The sequence below is a fragment of the Lates calcarifer genome, linkage group LG4 (assembly GCF_001640805.2).
Source record: "Lates calcarifer isolate ASB-BC8 linkage group LG4, TLL_Latcal_v3, whole genome shotgun sequence".
Classification (NCBI taxonomy): Eukaryota; Metazoa; Chordata; class Actinopteri; family Centropomidae; genus Lates; species Lates calcarifer.
Genome location: NC_066836.1, coordinates 22,616,604 through 22,632,061, shown reverse-complemented (window position 1 = coordinate 22,632,061; position 15,458 = coordinate 22,616,604). Strand labels below are relative to the sequence as shown.

At 39.8% G+C, this 15,458-nt stretch overlaps 1 pseudogene; it reads left to right on the top strand.

Annotated features, from left to right (window-relative positions):
* The window catches only part of LOC108884489 (potassium voltage-gated channel subfamily H member 6-like), a 32,011-nt pseudogene that overhangs the window by 14,279 nt on the left and 2,274 nt on the right, over positions 1-15,458 (top strand).

Sequence of the window (15,458 nt, the reverse complement as noted above, 5' to 3'; positions counted from 1 at the left end):
GAATTGGTCACAGATGATGGGCGTGGCTTCAGTTGGTCGACTAGGAGCAGGGTTCATACAAAGTCATTGGTTTTGAAAAGAATTCTGGGGCTTTGTTGTAATGATGTTAGAGAGATAGGAGGACTTGGCTTCTTTAATTCCTGATAGGTAGACATTAGTTCCACCAGATGAGCTTGTGCAGCCTTTACATGCATTGGTGAAGTGGTTAAGTAATTCTTCAGACAATCTTTTGGCTATTACTATAGTAAAATCTGGACTTTAAATGGTATCCCAATCAGGACTGGCTGACAGTCCTAACTATTCCTGCAATTCTAATCCTAGAAAGACAGTCTTCAGGTATTATCCCATCTGTCTGGAATCAGTTACAGAGTAACTTGGCTCACTGACACAGAGGCTTTGACAGGCAAGGAAGTTTGAGGACATGGGAGGTGATAAGGCATCCACTGCAGGAATTAGAGTACAGTTGTCTGTGAGTGGTCAGAGAGGTGGTGGAGGACTGGTATTGCTGATCTTATCAGTGTAATAAGCAGTTTGGCAGCTCTGGATGCTGGATGAAAAGGAAGCTAGGAGTGACTGACAGCTCTTGAGATCAGCTGAGGTCACTGGTTTTACACCATGTTCTCAGCAGCTCAGCAGCTCTGAGATCAGTGCACAACTCTTGGATAGATTCAGTTAGCCATGGGTGAGGCAGGTTAGAGTGAGTGGGTTTGGTGGCTGATGAAGTGCTTTAATGCAGACTCTGTCATTTTCAGCGAGCTCTCGACGTTATATACCCAAAACTGAGCCGGCTCAGTTGACTTCTCTGAGAAATCAGAAATTAAGCATTTTAGCATTAAAGATAGAATTTTGGTTAAAGAGCTTCTACCTACTGTTGTATTAACAATTACAGAAACATAAAAAGTGATTTTGGTAATTACCAGTGCTGTTAATTTAGGGCAGCTATGGCATAAGCCTTACATTAGGTGGTGGTTTAATAAATTTGTTAAGCACTGTGTGCAATAGAGCAGACACTTCATTTATGTTCCAGCTCCAAGACTGGTTTACAGGTCTGTCCCCCAAACTCTCAGCTATTGCAGTTAGAGGGCATCATGGGGTTCTGTGGGCGATACTGGTCTATATGATTAATGAGGGGTCATCCACTGATGACCATGTTTAATTTGCCATGGCCAGGAGCATTTTGATCACTGATATCCTGTGATGCTGTGTAAGGACAACTGAATACTGAATACTGTAGTACTATTACAGTGGTGCTTACACAGTCTGGGTATTTATCACATTTATGTGATGATCACTGATAGACTTTGCCTTGTAATTTAACTTCTGTCCTTGAAATATGGTGAAATAAAAAAAGCAGTAAAAGTAAGATTTTACATTAGCCTTTCTTCACTATAAATCCGAGCTGATCAGTTAGTACCACGTGACCTCAACAGAGGAACCAATCCAGGTAGTTTTTATACAGTCTGCTTCCCTTCATATTTGTTGTTTTCTCTTGTTGATCACATAATTAGAATGTCATCTGGGATAAAGCCTGAGATGAGAAATGTCTAGCAACCAGTTTAATCTGTGAGGCATGAGTAAAGAACTGTTTGACTGCAGTCTGATCCTCTGTGATTTTCATTTCTCTCTCTCTATCAGAGAGAGGCGGGACAAGGTCAGAGATAATGATGTTGTTGTGCAAACATTGCAGGTGACTGCCCTTAACACTGTACCTGTGCGTATGTGTGTGTGTGTTGATTGGATAAGCTATTGTTAGCTATAATTAGGAGGGCACATATGGAGGCTTGAGGCACTGCAGTAGACCTTATCCAAAAATACTTGTTCATTTACACCAGCAGAGTCACTTCAGTTTACCATCACTGTCACTCACATGTAAAACTAAATAATAACCATTGTGACCTTGTTTCTATGAGCAGAGCAAAATGAAGGGCAATGTAGTATTTGCACATAACAACAATACAGTTAATTTGTTCTTTGAAGAGCCATTCATAATTCTTCCAGGACAAGTGCGAGTCTAAGGTTATGAGACCAGTCCCTTCATTAAAGGACTGCACTGTATTTTCTGTCTGATAAGATGATCACTATAGAGGACTGTAGAGTCAGAAATTCTTGCTATAGCTGAGAAATATGAGAGACTTCACATTGGCACTAGATGAATCATAGCTTCCCATCTATCATGACTTGTATAATGTCATCAGAAGAGTGTGCCAGGGACTGACTTCTGGGAAGAAGAATGTAATGAGACGGCCTGTGAGATACTGGCAAGGACACATCAAAAAGGCAGGTGTGTTGTTTCCACAATGCTACAGAACCTTTCCTCTGCTGGATGGTTAAACCCAGCAGCAGTAATTACATACTGAGGGAGTCAGACATCAAAACATGAGACTCAAAGAAAGTTCTTAGGAGTTCAAGTCTCAGGTAACTCAAGACTCACATCAGTCAAATCCAAGTCAAGTCTTGAGTCTGATCAGCTCTTTTGACCCTTAGATGACACTGTATTAACTGTATGTTAGAACACTAACCAAACAGCTTTCACACAGAATCAGTGTAATGTAGAGAGGAGGCGTGAGTCCGACACATCTCTAGCTCCAGCACTGACCAAAAAAACGATGGTAAACTGTGAGACATTATTTAGCATTTATGGGTTAAACTCTCAGATGAGTTTTTGGAATGACACCTTCACAGCTATAGAAAACCAGAGGCATGACAGGAGTCAGTGCTTCCAGCCTGTGAACTGTCAGGTACTGTCAGCACCACAGCTATGAACTAACCTCTTCCCTCATGTACCTGCTGTTTCTAATTTTGTCTCTCTTGATGGACAATGTCCTACAAAGGCAACACAAGTTTGACCTTGCAGATGTGACAGTGGCTTTGTATTGTGTGTATCTATCTCTGTCTCAGCTAATGTGTAATGTGTATTCAGGCAGGGTTGAAATAGGAGCCAATTGGATCTTTTATTTTATCTTACAGTTTTATTTCTTAAAAAACACACATGCTTTGCCATTTGTTGTCCTGGTGAAAAGAAAAAGTCAGGATACCCCAATAAAGCCTAGAGGCTTATTTCCATTGTGGTCGTGTTGGTGATGATGAAGATGTGCAGGGGAAGGTAACAACAGCAAGAATGACACAGAAACATTCTAAACAAATAAAAACGATACTACAACACACTCAGTAAATTATTCACTACATTAGTAACATCAATCACAGCCTCAGTACTCAAAGCTCTCAACATTAGAGTTAAATACACCAATGTATCAGCATCTATTCACAGGCCCTTCAGCAGTTTAGAAGTCTGGGACTGTCAATCATAATTAAAATCAATAAACTAGGTAGGTATTTGTTTATTTGTTTGTCAGCAGGATTACACAAAAAGTAGCTACTGAATTGATTTGAACCAGACCTGGCAGAGGGAGGGGGCATGGGCCAGGAATTGTGTATCATTTTCTTGCAGTAATGTAATATTCAGTAAAAGGATTCTACCTCTACTGCTGGTCAGGTTGTCCATTCTATTGAAGTACTCATAGCTGACTCCTACCTTTGGTCTGAGTTCCTGCACAATGTGGATGAACCTCATGATTACACCCCTCTGGTCAAACCTATCACTGACATGTAAAAAGAAGGGAGAGACCACAACAGACACTATAGATCACAAGATGACAAGTAGAGCATATAGTTACTTTGCATTTTTGGCCCTAGGTGCGTAGCTCTGGAGTTGTCACCATTCTGCAGCAAAGCTTTCAAAGTAAAAGTGTTTCTTTAGAAGTCTATGCAGTTTATCAGACTTCAGGATTTACAGCAAACCAACATCTGTATTCAACACAAACACATTCCACAAAGCAGCATATCATTATGAGCTATGACCACTATCACAAAAACGATTGTCTGATTAAATAATCTGATTTAATTGATCTTCTTGTTGGATCAGTGAAACCCAAAGTCATGTTTACCAGCTAAAATCTGTGTGAAACACATCTAGTGTTTGTCTGCAAAGGCATCAGTGTATATGATGGAGAAAAAGGGAGGGAGGAACAAGGAGGAGAGGAAAATAACGAGAGGGACAAAGGGGGAGGAGAGAGAGGGAATGATGGGGTAAAAGAGGCAGCGAGGACCAGAGTGTGGGACTGAGAGAGCTGAGGAGGAACACTGCTACAGCCCAACCTGACAGAGCGAAGGAACGAGACACGGGACAAAAGAAGAATTATTATTATTATTTTTTTTTTTTGGTAACTGAGTCAGTGACCCCAGAGAAAAAAAAAGCGAGAGAGAAAAAGACATGACAAAGGAATTTTTACTATAACTGAAAAAAATCCTGCATCAAGCAAAGAGAACTGTCTTAACTGCTGCTGCTGGAAGACTTATACCTGATAAACCAGCTACTGCGGACGAATGTGGACTTACTGATCTCTTCTTCTGTCTTCTTTGTTCAAACTCTACGAACACAATAATTTTTCTCAGCCTGAACTTTGCCCCAAGAAGTGAAATCAAGCATTGTTACAAGAACTGATCAGACTGTGATATCTTGTACAAAGGCAAAAGATCTTTTTATAATACGCTCAAATATCATAAAACAAGGCAAAAACAGAACTTGACCAGAACTTGAACTAAACTAATGTCCAAAAATCTAAACTGAAAGTCAGGTGACCCTGTTCCACAGGAAGTTGATGGCCTGCAGATAATAACTAATGACAGCAATGAGGTGATGGTTTCAGTAACCACCATAAGGCTGCAGACAAGAGAGTGACAAACTGTCAGAGATAAACGTGGAGGGAAGTAGAAGGACAGTTAAAAAAAAGAGGAGAAAGAAAACTGAGAGGCACAAACTTTGAGAGGGAAACTGTGATGGAGAAGAACAGCATCTGAAACAGGAAGAGAGAATAAGTCTGGACAGACAGAGGGGAGGCTGAGTTTTTGACCATGTCTTCAGTGAGTATTGCAGACAGCAGTGTGTCTCAGGACGGTGTGTCAGGTTTGGGCAGTGAACACAGAAACACCAGGGTGAAGAGAGCTGTCCGCATCTCCTCTATAGTAGCTCATGAGGTGAGTGGAGTTGTGTGTGTGTGTGCGTGTGTGCGTGTGTGTAATTTGTGCTATCATTGTGTAACGATCCTGGATGTCATAATGGTCTAAATGTGGTTCAGGATGGAGGATTGAGCCATAGTTACATATGTTGTCAGTTATCATTAAGGTACTTTAGCAAAATGAATACAACAGCGAATATATAAAATATTTTTATTTGAATTTCAAATTAAAAGTACAACTATAAAAGGAAACTTTAATAATTACTGTTAGGTCTAATTAAAAAAGAAATAAACCAAAGGAACACAATAATTGTAGGAGAGAATATAATATTTTATAATATCACACATTTAAAAAAAAATCAATTTCTTTGTCATTCAAAAGGTATATAATAATAATTGAAGTGTAACTGACCAAGCAGTCTTCCAGTACAAGCCATACTATTCAATAGTAAGGGAAGCTTTCATATTCATTCACTGTGTAAAGGAAAGCTACAGCTACAACTTGTGTTTTATTTTGTAGGTCATGGCCATTAGTTCTGACCAGGTTAACATCTGAAATGTGGGAACATGATAACATCACTGGAGGAAAGAAGAAGGAAATAAGAATCAGAAACGAAATACATTAGGATTTACTGTTGACTTCAGTGATGTTGGTAGAGCCCACTAACAAACACAATGAGTACAGTGTTATGTATAATGTTGTTTTAGTATAGTGTTATAGTGAGTGTTATATCCTTTAAGAATGATGGAAAAAACTATGAAAATTTGTAATGAGTTTTTGCTTGAAAACTTTCACTACACGAAGAGTCCCTGATTTTTAACATTAAGCACCAACTGACATTGCAAATATAAAATAGGGATTTTAGTATTAGTATTTATAGATGTATTTAGGATATTATTTTCTTCTGAAGATCATCTGCACCCCCCAGTCAGACCCTTGACTGTCCTTGACTACTTGCTCTGGTTGCTGCTGTTGTGTAACACCCATCCTTCATGTGTCAAGTTAGATCCCAGAGGAGGTTAAATCTGCCACTGATTAATTACAGCCCTCTTTCCCCAGGGTCTGTGTGTGTGTGTGTGTGTGTGTGTGTGTGTGCTGTATATTGAAGTTAGTTATACCACTACAGAACATGACCTCCTTTCATGTTGGTGTGTAGGTATAGGTGCATACATTCATCTATAATGACTGCTTTTTTGTCATGTCAGCAGTTCACACCAATAATTAGATTTCCAGTAACCCAATTTAAAAATGAGTTGGTCCATAATGAACCCTTTTAAAAAAAAATCTCTCAATTTAACTGAGAAAAAACACTGTATAATTATAAAAAGAAAAATGACAAGTATTTCAGGTTAAACAGTGAAATTTTGTGATAATCTCTCATCTATGCCTTCACTCAACAACAACATACTCTCACTCCATGGTCAATGACTGTTTCCTCACATTAACTCTATAAAGGCCTACAGCTGGTGTTACAACAGAAATCGTTATTGAAATGTTAATTATCGATAAGTTTTGAATGGTTGATAGGACTAGAAAAGTGCTATTTAAGTACAGTCTGTCCATTTATCTGTCACAAATAATTTAATTATAGGAACTTGTCATGTACTAGGCAGTCATAACAACATTGATGCTTACTCTGTCTGGCTTTAAATTACAGATATTCAGACATCTTTGTCTTCAGGCCAACAATAATTTGGTAGCCACCCCCCTCTCTATACAACAGTCCTACACTAACTCAAACTCACTATTGGCTACGTTTCTCAATTCAGATTAAATTAATCTAAAATTGAGAAATGTGTTAGCAGCATTAGCTTTAAAAAGTTATGATACACCCTGGAATATACACGTCATTCTGTGCCAGTTAGACCTGTACGTATTACGACAGTCATTTCATACTGTTTAATGTTTGTCACCATAAGCTACTTCATATCCATGGTCTGGTGGATATAATTTCATCAGAGATTTTTTAACCCATGTTCCACAGTCTGTTCAGCAGAGTTTCTCTGGAGGCTCAAGGTCTTGGCTTTTTTGTTGTTCCTATTTTGCTGTCTTGTGTGCAGACAGATCTCTTTCTCTCTCCTCTAGGTTCTGTCTCTGGGTGCTGATGTGTTACCGGAGTATAAGCTACAGACTCCCAGGATCCAGAAGTGGACCATCCTTCACTACAGTCCATTCAAAGCTGTGTGGGACTGGGTTATTCTGCTCTTAGTCATTTATACAGCAATTTTCACTCCTTACTCTGCTACATTCCTACTGAGGTTGGTGGAAATTCACACAACACTGATGCTCACCTGACCTATATAAATTACTACTGCTAGAACTGAAAGGACTGGCAAAGGCACTTTTACACAGATAGCATGGTGTCATGAGCATATCTTTCATATCTCTTTTTCCTCTGCCAACCACAGAACAAACTTTTCTGGCCTCACAAGTCTCAAAAAATACTAAAATTGTTTATGTGCCAACACATTAGACTTCAATATAGGAGTGGAAACTTTGACTTGAAAGCATAGTCCTGACTGGACCACATTATTTGAGCAGGTTTGAACCTCAAGGGGCAGCCTGCCAGTAGTTGTTCACCACTGTGCCACACAACTGACTTTCACTACACAAGAGTTTGATTTCACAAATGAATGGTTTAGAAATATACATGTAAAATCAACACTGTAACAGTGTAAAGTATTAGAGAATCTGAAGTGTTTTAATCTAGAGGATGAACATAAATCACTGGGGGCAAGTCTTTAAATGTGTCCCAAGTACATTGTTATCCTTCAGATAACATTATTGGTTTCTAAGTCTAAATATTTTTCCACTGTGGCTGACATGTTTTTCATTGGATATTTCATTTCTCCAAAAGTTATTCATTAATTTATTGATTTATTCTCATCTAGTGACCATGAGGAAGCAGCCATGCAGACCTGTGGTTACTCCTGTTCTCCCCTCAATGTGGTGGATCTTATAGTGGACATCATGTTCATTGTTGATATCATCATCAACTTCAGGACCACATATGTTAACTCCAATGATGAGGTGACTGATCTGATTGTCTGATTAACTGACTAACGCACAGCTCTACTAAAGCACCTTACTTCTGTGTGAAAGACTGACTGAGTAACTAGTTATTCACTGACCAGCTGACTCACTGGCTCATTTACAGAGCAATGGTTGCAGATAAATTAATAGAAAAATTATAGATTTTAACCTTAGCTCAACATTATTTCCAGTAACTAGGTGTATTTCCACTGCCATACCAAAAAGCTTTTTATTGTCATGTCATGCCTTCTTTTTTTTTTGCATTAGTTACTTTAACTAGGAGAGCAGTGAGCAGCCTATCTTTGAAGATGACACAGATATCTTGAAGAATGTAGATTGAATCATTGATTATTTGATTATTTTGTAAATGCTAAGGATTTATTATGGTTCTAATGTCAAAGGGGTAGAGCTGGTTTATTATTAGAACACTTGTGTGTTTGTGCTGGTTTGATAATATTATTACTGTATTTGGTGTTGGCTGCAGTGAGCTAGAGTTTTTCCAAATTTGCATGGTGTGAAAAACTTATGTCAATAGACTTTATTTGATTTGGACTCTGTCAACAGCAAATTTGGTATCCAGCCTTGAGGGACTTAGTCACACAATTTTCATTTGGTGGTGTTACTGTGATTAACAGTCAAAAAAGTAAAAACTTTGAAAGAACCCAAACTTGTAACATGTAGCTAGGGTTAGATATAATTCTGAACTAGGGGGTCTCTAAAATAACTTTAACTAAGTAAAATTAGGGTTGAAGATAAATAAATGAATAATAGTGTAATTTGTGTACTCACAAACATTAAGCTTTTATAAAGGCCTTTACTGGCCCTAAATGTTATTATTGAAATATTCAATCTGCTCACATATTCTACTGTGCTCCCTGGTGGCTTGGTGGTGAAGTGTAGCCATACCAACATTCATGACTAAATATGGTACATAGTTCTTATATAGAAAACATTTTTCTTTTAGCCTGTCTATCTCATTAACATAAATAATAGTCATGACATTGAACTTGAACTCTGCTTGTGGTAATATTCTATCTTCAGTATGGTAAATGGACTACACTTACATAACACTTCTCTAGTCATATCGACCACTCAATGTGCTTAACCTATAGTGCCCTCACCCATTCACACACACGTCATACAGTGCTGTTCTATATATAACACTCATGCCACTGAGACACTGATGATATATATGGCAGTTGGATACTTCAGCACACAGACTGGATGAGCTGGGGATCAAACCACTGACCGCAGGTGGTGGGCCATGGGATGGCAGCTCTCAGACCTGGTCACCAGACACTTGCTGACGAGCTGCCCTCCTAGGTCTGGCTCCAGGAGGGTCCTGGTTCCCTGTTCCGGCGAGGTCTTAGCCTCCGAATTCATCTTCTCATCAGGTCTGTGAATTGCTCTTAGTCTGCCCTTCCCCTCAGGACAATTTGCTTGGAGACCTACTTGTTAGGAGTTATTGTCTCCAACAACACAGCTCTAGAATCACCAGACACACAAACCTCTACCAGCTTAAGTGTAATTCTCTGCAATGCATACAATCAAAATTGTACTACAAAATACCACAATACAATTCTAACTAAAAACTCAATTCACTACATTGATATCTATACGTCATTCGACAAGATTGTGAGATTTTGAGTTCAAGCTACTTTCTTGCTCAAAGTGCAACATTTTAAAATGATAATATTGTTTGTCTTTTGTCTCCTCAGGTGGTGAGCCAGTCTTCTCGGATTGCAGTCCACTACTTCAAAGGCTGGTTTCTCATTGACATGGTGGCAGCCATTCCCTTTGACCTCCTCATCTACCGCTCAGGAGAGGAGGTGGTTAGGGGAGGTGGAGAGGGAGAGGTAGGGAGGAGGGAGGGAAAGAAGATGAGGGTGGGGTAAGAGCTGGTATAGTGGGGAGGAAAGACTGCCAGGATTGTAAGAAAGCAACAAGTAAGAGAGAAAGAAAGAGAACCAGAGACTCTATTGTTTCTTTACAATTTCTTTATCAAATCTTTATCATTTGTTCATTACATTTTGATCCTTTCTCCTCCTCCCAACAGACCACCACACTGATTGGTTTACTTGAAAACAGCTCGGTTACTGAGATTGGTTCGTGTAGCCAGGAAGTTGGACCGTTACTCAGAATATGGTGCAGCTGTCCTCTTCCTCCTAATGTGCACATTTGCCCTCATCGCTCACTGGCTGGCCTGCATCTGGTACATTATTCTACTTTATCCTTTAGTAGTGTGTAACTTACACACTTTACACACACTTTATTGAGAACATGGATGAACAACTAAAACATCCATTTCATCACTTTAATGGCACATAAATAAGATCTACATTGGTAAAGTACAAAAAACATAAGCGTACAATAACTTTTACACAATTACACACTTAACTAAATTAAGACATGAGGTGTGAATGTATAAAAGGACAAGTCATTCTTTTACAAATAATATGATGAGAGATTTTTTTTTTATTCAATGTTGAAAACAATTTTATTTTTTTCAAGCATAGTATAGAAGGAGCAAGTGTTTGTCTTCTGACCCCAGGTATGCAATAGGCAATGTGGAGCGGTCGACCTCAGCTGGGATTGGCTGGCTGGACACTCTGGGAGACCAGCTAGGGAAGCCATACAATGACTCCATCATCGAGTCGGGTCCTTCCATCAGAGATAAGTATGTCACAGCTCTGTACTTCACCTTCAGTAGTCTGACCAGCGTAGGCTTCGGGAACATCTCCCCAAACACCAACTCTGAGAAGATATTCTCCATCTGTGTCATGCTTATTGGAGGTAAGTTCCACAGAAAACCTGTTAGGACTTTTGACCATGTAAAACTGAAAGCTTATGTAACAGCAGTTTGGTTTAAAATAGGAACAATTTCTGAAGGCGGTACTAATGATTCACTTGAAGTTTACAGTTGAATAGTGTAGAGTCATGTCACAGTAAACGACATGAAGTCTCTGGTTCTGTCTCTTCTGCAGCTCTGATGTATGCCAGTATTTTTGGGAATGTGTCAGCCATTATCCAGCGGCTTTACTCTGGTACAGCACGCTACCACGCCCAGATGATGAGAGTTCGAGAGTTTATCCGCTTCCACCAGATCCCCAACCCTCTGAGGCAGCGGCTGGAGGAGTACTTCCAACATGCATGGTCATACACTAACGGGATAGATATGAACGCTGTAAGTATAGGAGGATGTCAGGTGACAGTGCCTAACAGTGCTTCTGTTAGTTATATTGGCAATTCTCAGCTCTTGAGCTCAGCCATCTCAACAGAATAAAACATGGCTTTTATTTTAACCTGAGAACTGTTTATTTACACCATGTGTTCAGACAATGTCAGCTTGTTTTCTAGCTAACAGAAAAGGCTTATCTGTTGAGCTAACATTCTGCTCAGATCCCAACATTTCCACACTACTAAAATCATAAGACTCATTTGATGGGAAACGGTCAAAAATGATCCATAAAGCAAGTGATATTCCTATTTGACATAAAGATGGAGCAGTAGAATTGCCAACAAGGCAACATGGACAACTGCAACAGGACTCCAAACTCTTTAAGCTCTTAAAATCCACAGGCTCATTTACTGGCAACTGGTTTATGAGGGAATTTAAAGTGGGAAATTCAAGCCACTGATTAAAATATTTATTATTTACGAGTTCACTTACAGCAAACAGCAATGACTGGTCTAACACCAGTGAAATGGATGGCACAGTAAATGATCCCTGGTAGGCTGATACCATCTATTATAGTCGCAACTAGTTACCAAGACAAAATGCTCACTGTGTAATTTAAGCTGCTGACTGCACCTAAACCAACTGCCACTTTGTCAGTATTAATAAGTGCCACAGAAAGTGTAAGACCTCATTTTGATTCCATCCAACACTGATGGTAACACACACCTGTAAGATTACTTTATTAAGGATTAAGATCATGTTTACCATACACAGGTCTTCAGTCAAAAAGGAGTCACAACTGTCACAACATGCTACTCGTAGCCAAGGTATTAATCCCACTGTGTCCTGTCTTTGTGTCCTCCATCTCTAAAAACTCCTCCAGGTCTTAAAAGGTTTCCCAGAGTGTCTCCAGGCAGATATTTGTCTACACCTCAACAGATCACTGCTACAGAACTGTAAGGCCTTCAAAGGTAATAATATATATCACACACAGTGTGTAATGACTGCATTTCATTACATGTATTTTTTGTCACACACTGGAATGTCGCATATGGTAATAGAGACCTAGTTTTTTTACACGGTTCGTGTATTATTTGACCAAGATGTATTTCTAATGGTGTCTAGGATCCACTAAGGGCTGTCTGAGGGCCCTAGCCATGAGGTTTAAGACCACTCACGCTCCTCCTGGTGACACCCTAGTCCATGCTGGAGACCTGATATCAGATCTGTACTTCATTTCCAGAGGATCCATAGAGATCCTCAAAGGAGATGTGGTATTAGCTATACTAGGTAGGTGCTTGTATGAGCCTCAGGTTGTGCTGGTAGCTCCATCTGTGGCCCAAGTAAGACTTGAGTAGAGTCAGTAAAGCCTCCTGCATAAATAAGAGGACACATCAAGATTATTATGTTTATGTCATAACTATATTTTCTTCCCCTCCAGGTAAGAATGATATCTTTGGGGAACCCATCAATTTGTATGCCCTGCCAGGAAAATCCAGTGCTGATGTCAGAGCTCTGACCTATTGTGATCTGCACAAGATACACAGAGAGGATATGCTGGAGGTAACGCATGTATCCAGTACCTGTCAAAAGTTTAGACACACCCTCTCATTCAGTGCCTTTTTAAATTATTTTCTACATTGTTATTAATATTGAATTATGTTTACTACATAATTCCATTTGTATTCCTTCATAGTTTTGATGTCTTCAGTATTAATCTACAATGTAGAATAAAAACAAATATAAACCACTGAGTGAGAAGATGTGTCCAAACTTTTGACTGGTGCTGTATGTGTTTACAGACTTGCCAAGTACTTTAAAAGGACCACCATATTAATACTGGGTAGAGCCTTCCTTTGCTTCAGTTCTTCATGACATGGATTCCTCCAGATGTTGAAACTTTCCTCTGAGATTCTGCTCCATGTTGACATGACTGCATCACATCATTTCTGCTGAATTGTCAGCTGCACATTCAACCTGCCAACCTCCTGTTCTACCACATCCCAAAGCTGTTCTACTGGATTCAGATCTGGAGTTCAGTGAACTTCAGTGGCCTCCCCGCTGTCATGTTCATGAATCCAGTTAAAGATGACTTTAGCTTTGTGACATGGAGCATTATCCTGCTGGAAGTATCCATAAGAAGGATGGTGAAACTGTGGCTATGAAAGGGATTAACATGGTCAGCAACAATACTCAGATAGACTGTGACATTCAAACCATGACTGATTTGTTTTAAGTGAGTCAAGAAAACATTCCCCACACCAAGTGGACGAATCTCTCGGGTTGTGTGCAGCATAGCTAAACATGACCCCTCCCCCTCCAGTTTGTGTGAGCAGTCGGCTCAAACTTCTGCAGATTTCTTATCTATACAGACTTTGGTACAGAGATTGAGGTTTGATTTACAATCAGGATGGGACAGGCAATATATTGAGTGAATATGTCTATATGACATATATTCATACTCTTACTCATATATACACATACATATATACACTAATTTCCTGTTCTTTGCTGTTTTCAGGTTCTGGATATGTATCCTGAATTTTGTGAATATTTCTGGTCCAACTTGGAGATCACCTTCAACCTCAGAGATGTATGTTACTCATGTTACTGCTGCTTTGTTTACTTAAACAAAGTGGAAATAAGGACTTCAATGGAGATATCTTGAGTATCAGTTTTGACCGGTCATAATTTAAATGATGCCTGAAATAAAGCAAACTTAATAGTAACTTCAATCTTACTGTGAGAGTGTAATTAAAGATATCATACATTTAAAAAATTTAACTATTTATTAAAAATTCATTGAAGGCATGTAATTTTTTCATAAATGAATTTGTAATGTAAGTCCTGTGAAGTAAGTCCTGTGTATGATAACACTGATGTAAACTCATTCTATCTCTGCCTGGAGCTGGGTTATGCTATCAATGGGTTTTTACAATGTGTTGTCAAAGAACATCAGAAGGTAAAATGTTTATAGCTGATTGAATGAGAGAGAGGGGTGGAGTATACCAGTACCTTCAGTTTGTTTTTATACATTTGGAACTTGGACACAGTGAAACTCAAAAATACGTTGTCACACTGTACAACCTTGGTGCACTACGATTTTAAATGAATCACTTCAGAAACACAATGTAGAATAAAACTCTGTTTTATCAATAGTGAATGACTCCTCTTCTGCTCCCTCTCTGTCTGCAGGTGAATAATGAAGTCGTAGGTCTCCTGGGTGGAGAAGACTCTGATGAGGGATTCAGCAGACCACAGAGGAAATACAAACTCCCTTCCACTCACACAAGTAAGACTTCACAAATATAGCTTAACAGCTTATAAGGACAAATAGCACCTGCAGAGATGCAGTCGGTAGGTCGCAAACTCAAAGTGATTGTATCTGTCAGGTGACACCGTCTCAGAAAAGAGACAGAAAGCTGCCTACAGATGTAGGAGAAGACACAGTACCTGGGAGCAGCGTGGCAGCTGCAACAAAGATGATCATAAACATACACTGTAAGACTTGTTTTTTTGGTCACCTCCATAAAAAGACACAGTAACCAATTCTTATTCTATACTAATCCCCTCTACAAAACAAAACTGTGAACTAACTGCTTCTGTAGATATGGTCCTGTGTTCTCTAGTGAGGATGAAGGGGAGGATTCAGAGGTGACCAGCCCTGCTAAGACTTCCATTATTCATCCTTCCGCCACAAACACTAGCAGGTGCCCTGACCCTGGCAAGAAGGAGAGGACCTGTAACTCTGTAACAGGCAGGTGTAAAAATGCATTCAAGTGTAAAAATGCATTCTGTTTTGATAGAACAGCTGTGTATGATGGTGACAGCTCCACCTGGCTCCTTGGTTCTCACTGTGTATCTGTGTATGGATCTGATGCTTTCTCAGGAGTGTCCAACATCTTCACGTTCTGGGGCTCAGAGAGTCAAGGAGAACACACGTACCAGGAGGTGCCCTGCTCCCACAGCCTCCCCTCGCCACCTCCTGAGCTGCCCTCTCGCCAGCTCCCTTACCCAGCCTCTTCCTCCCACTGTCCCTTCAGCCCTCCTCCTCCTAATCCCAGCATCATCTCTCAGAGGCAGAAAGTGGAGTTAGAGAACAGGCTGGACGCACTGCAGCGACAGATTAGCAGGTATGTCATAGGGCGGTGTGACTTTCTGATGGCCAGGCAACATATTTTACTGCACTGAAAGATAACTCCCAGGGGACAACTCTCCCAGCCGACCACCC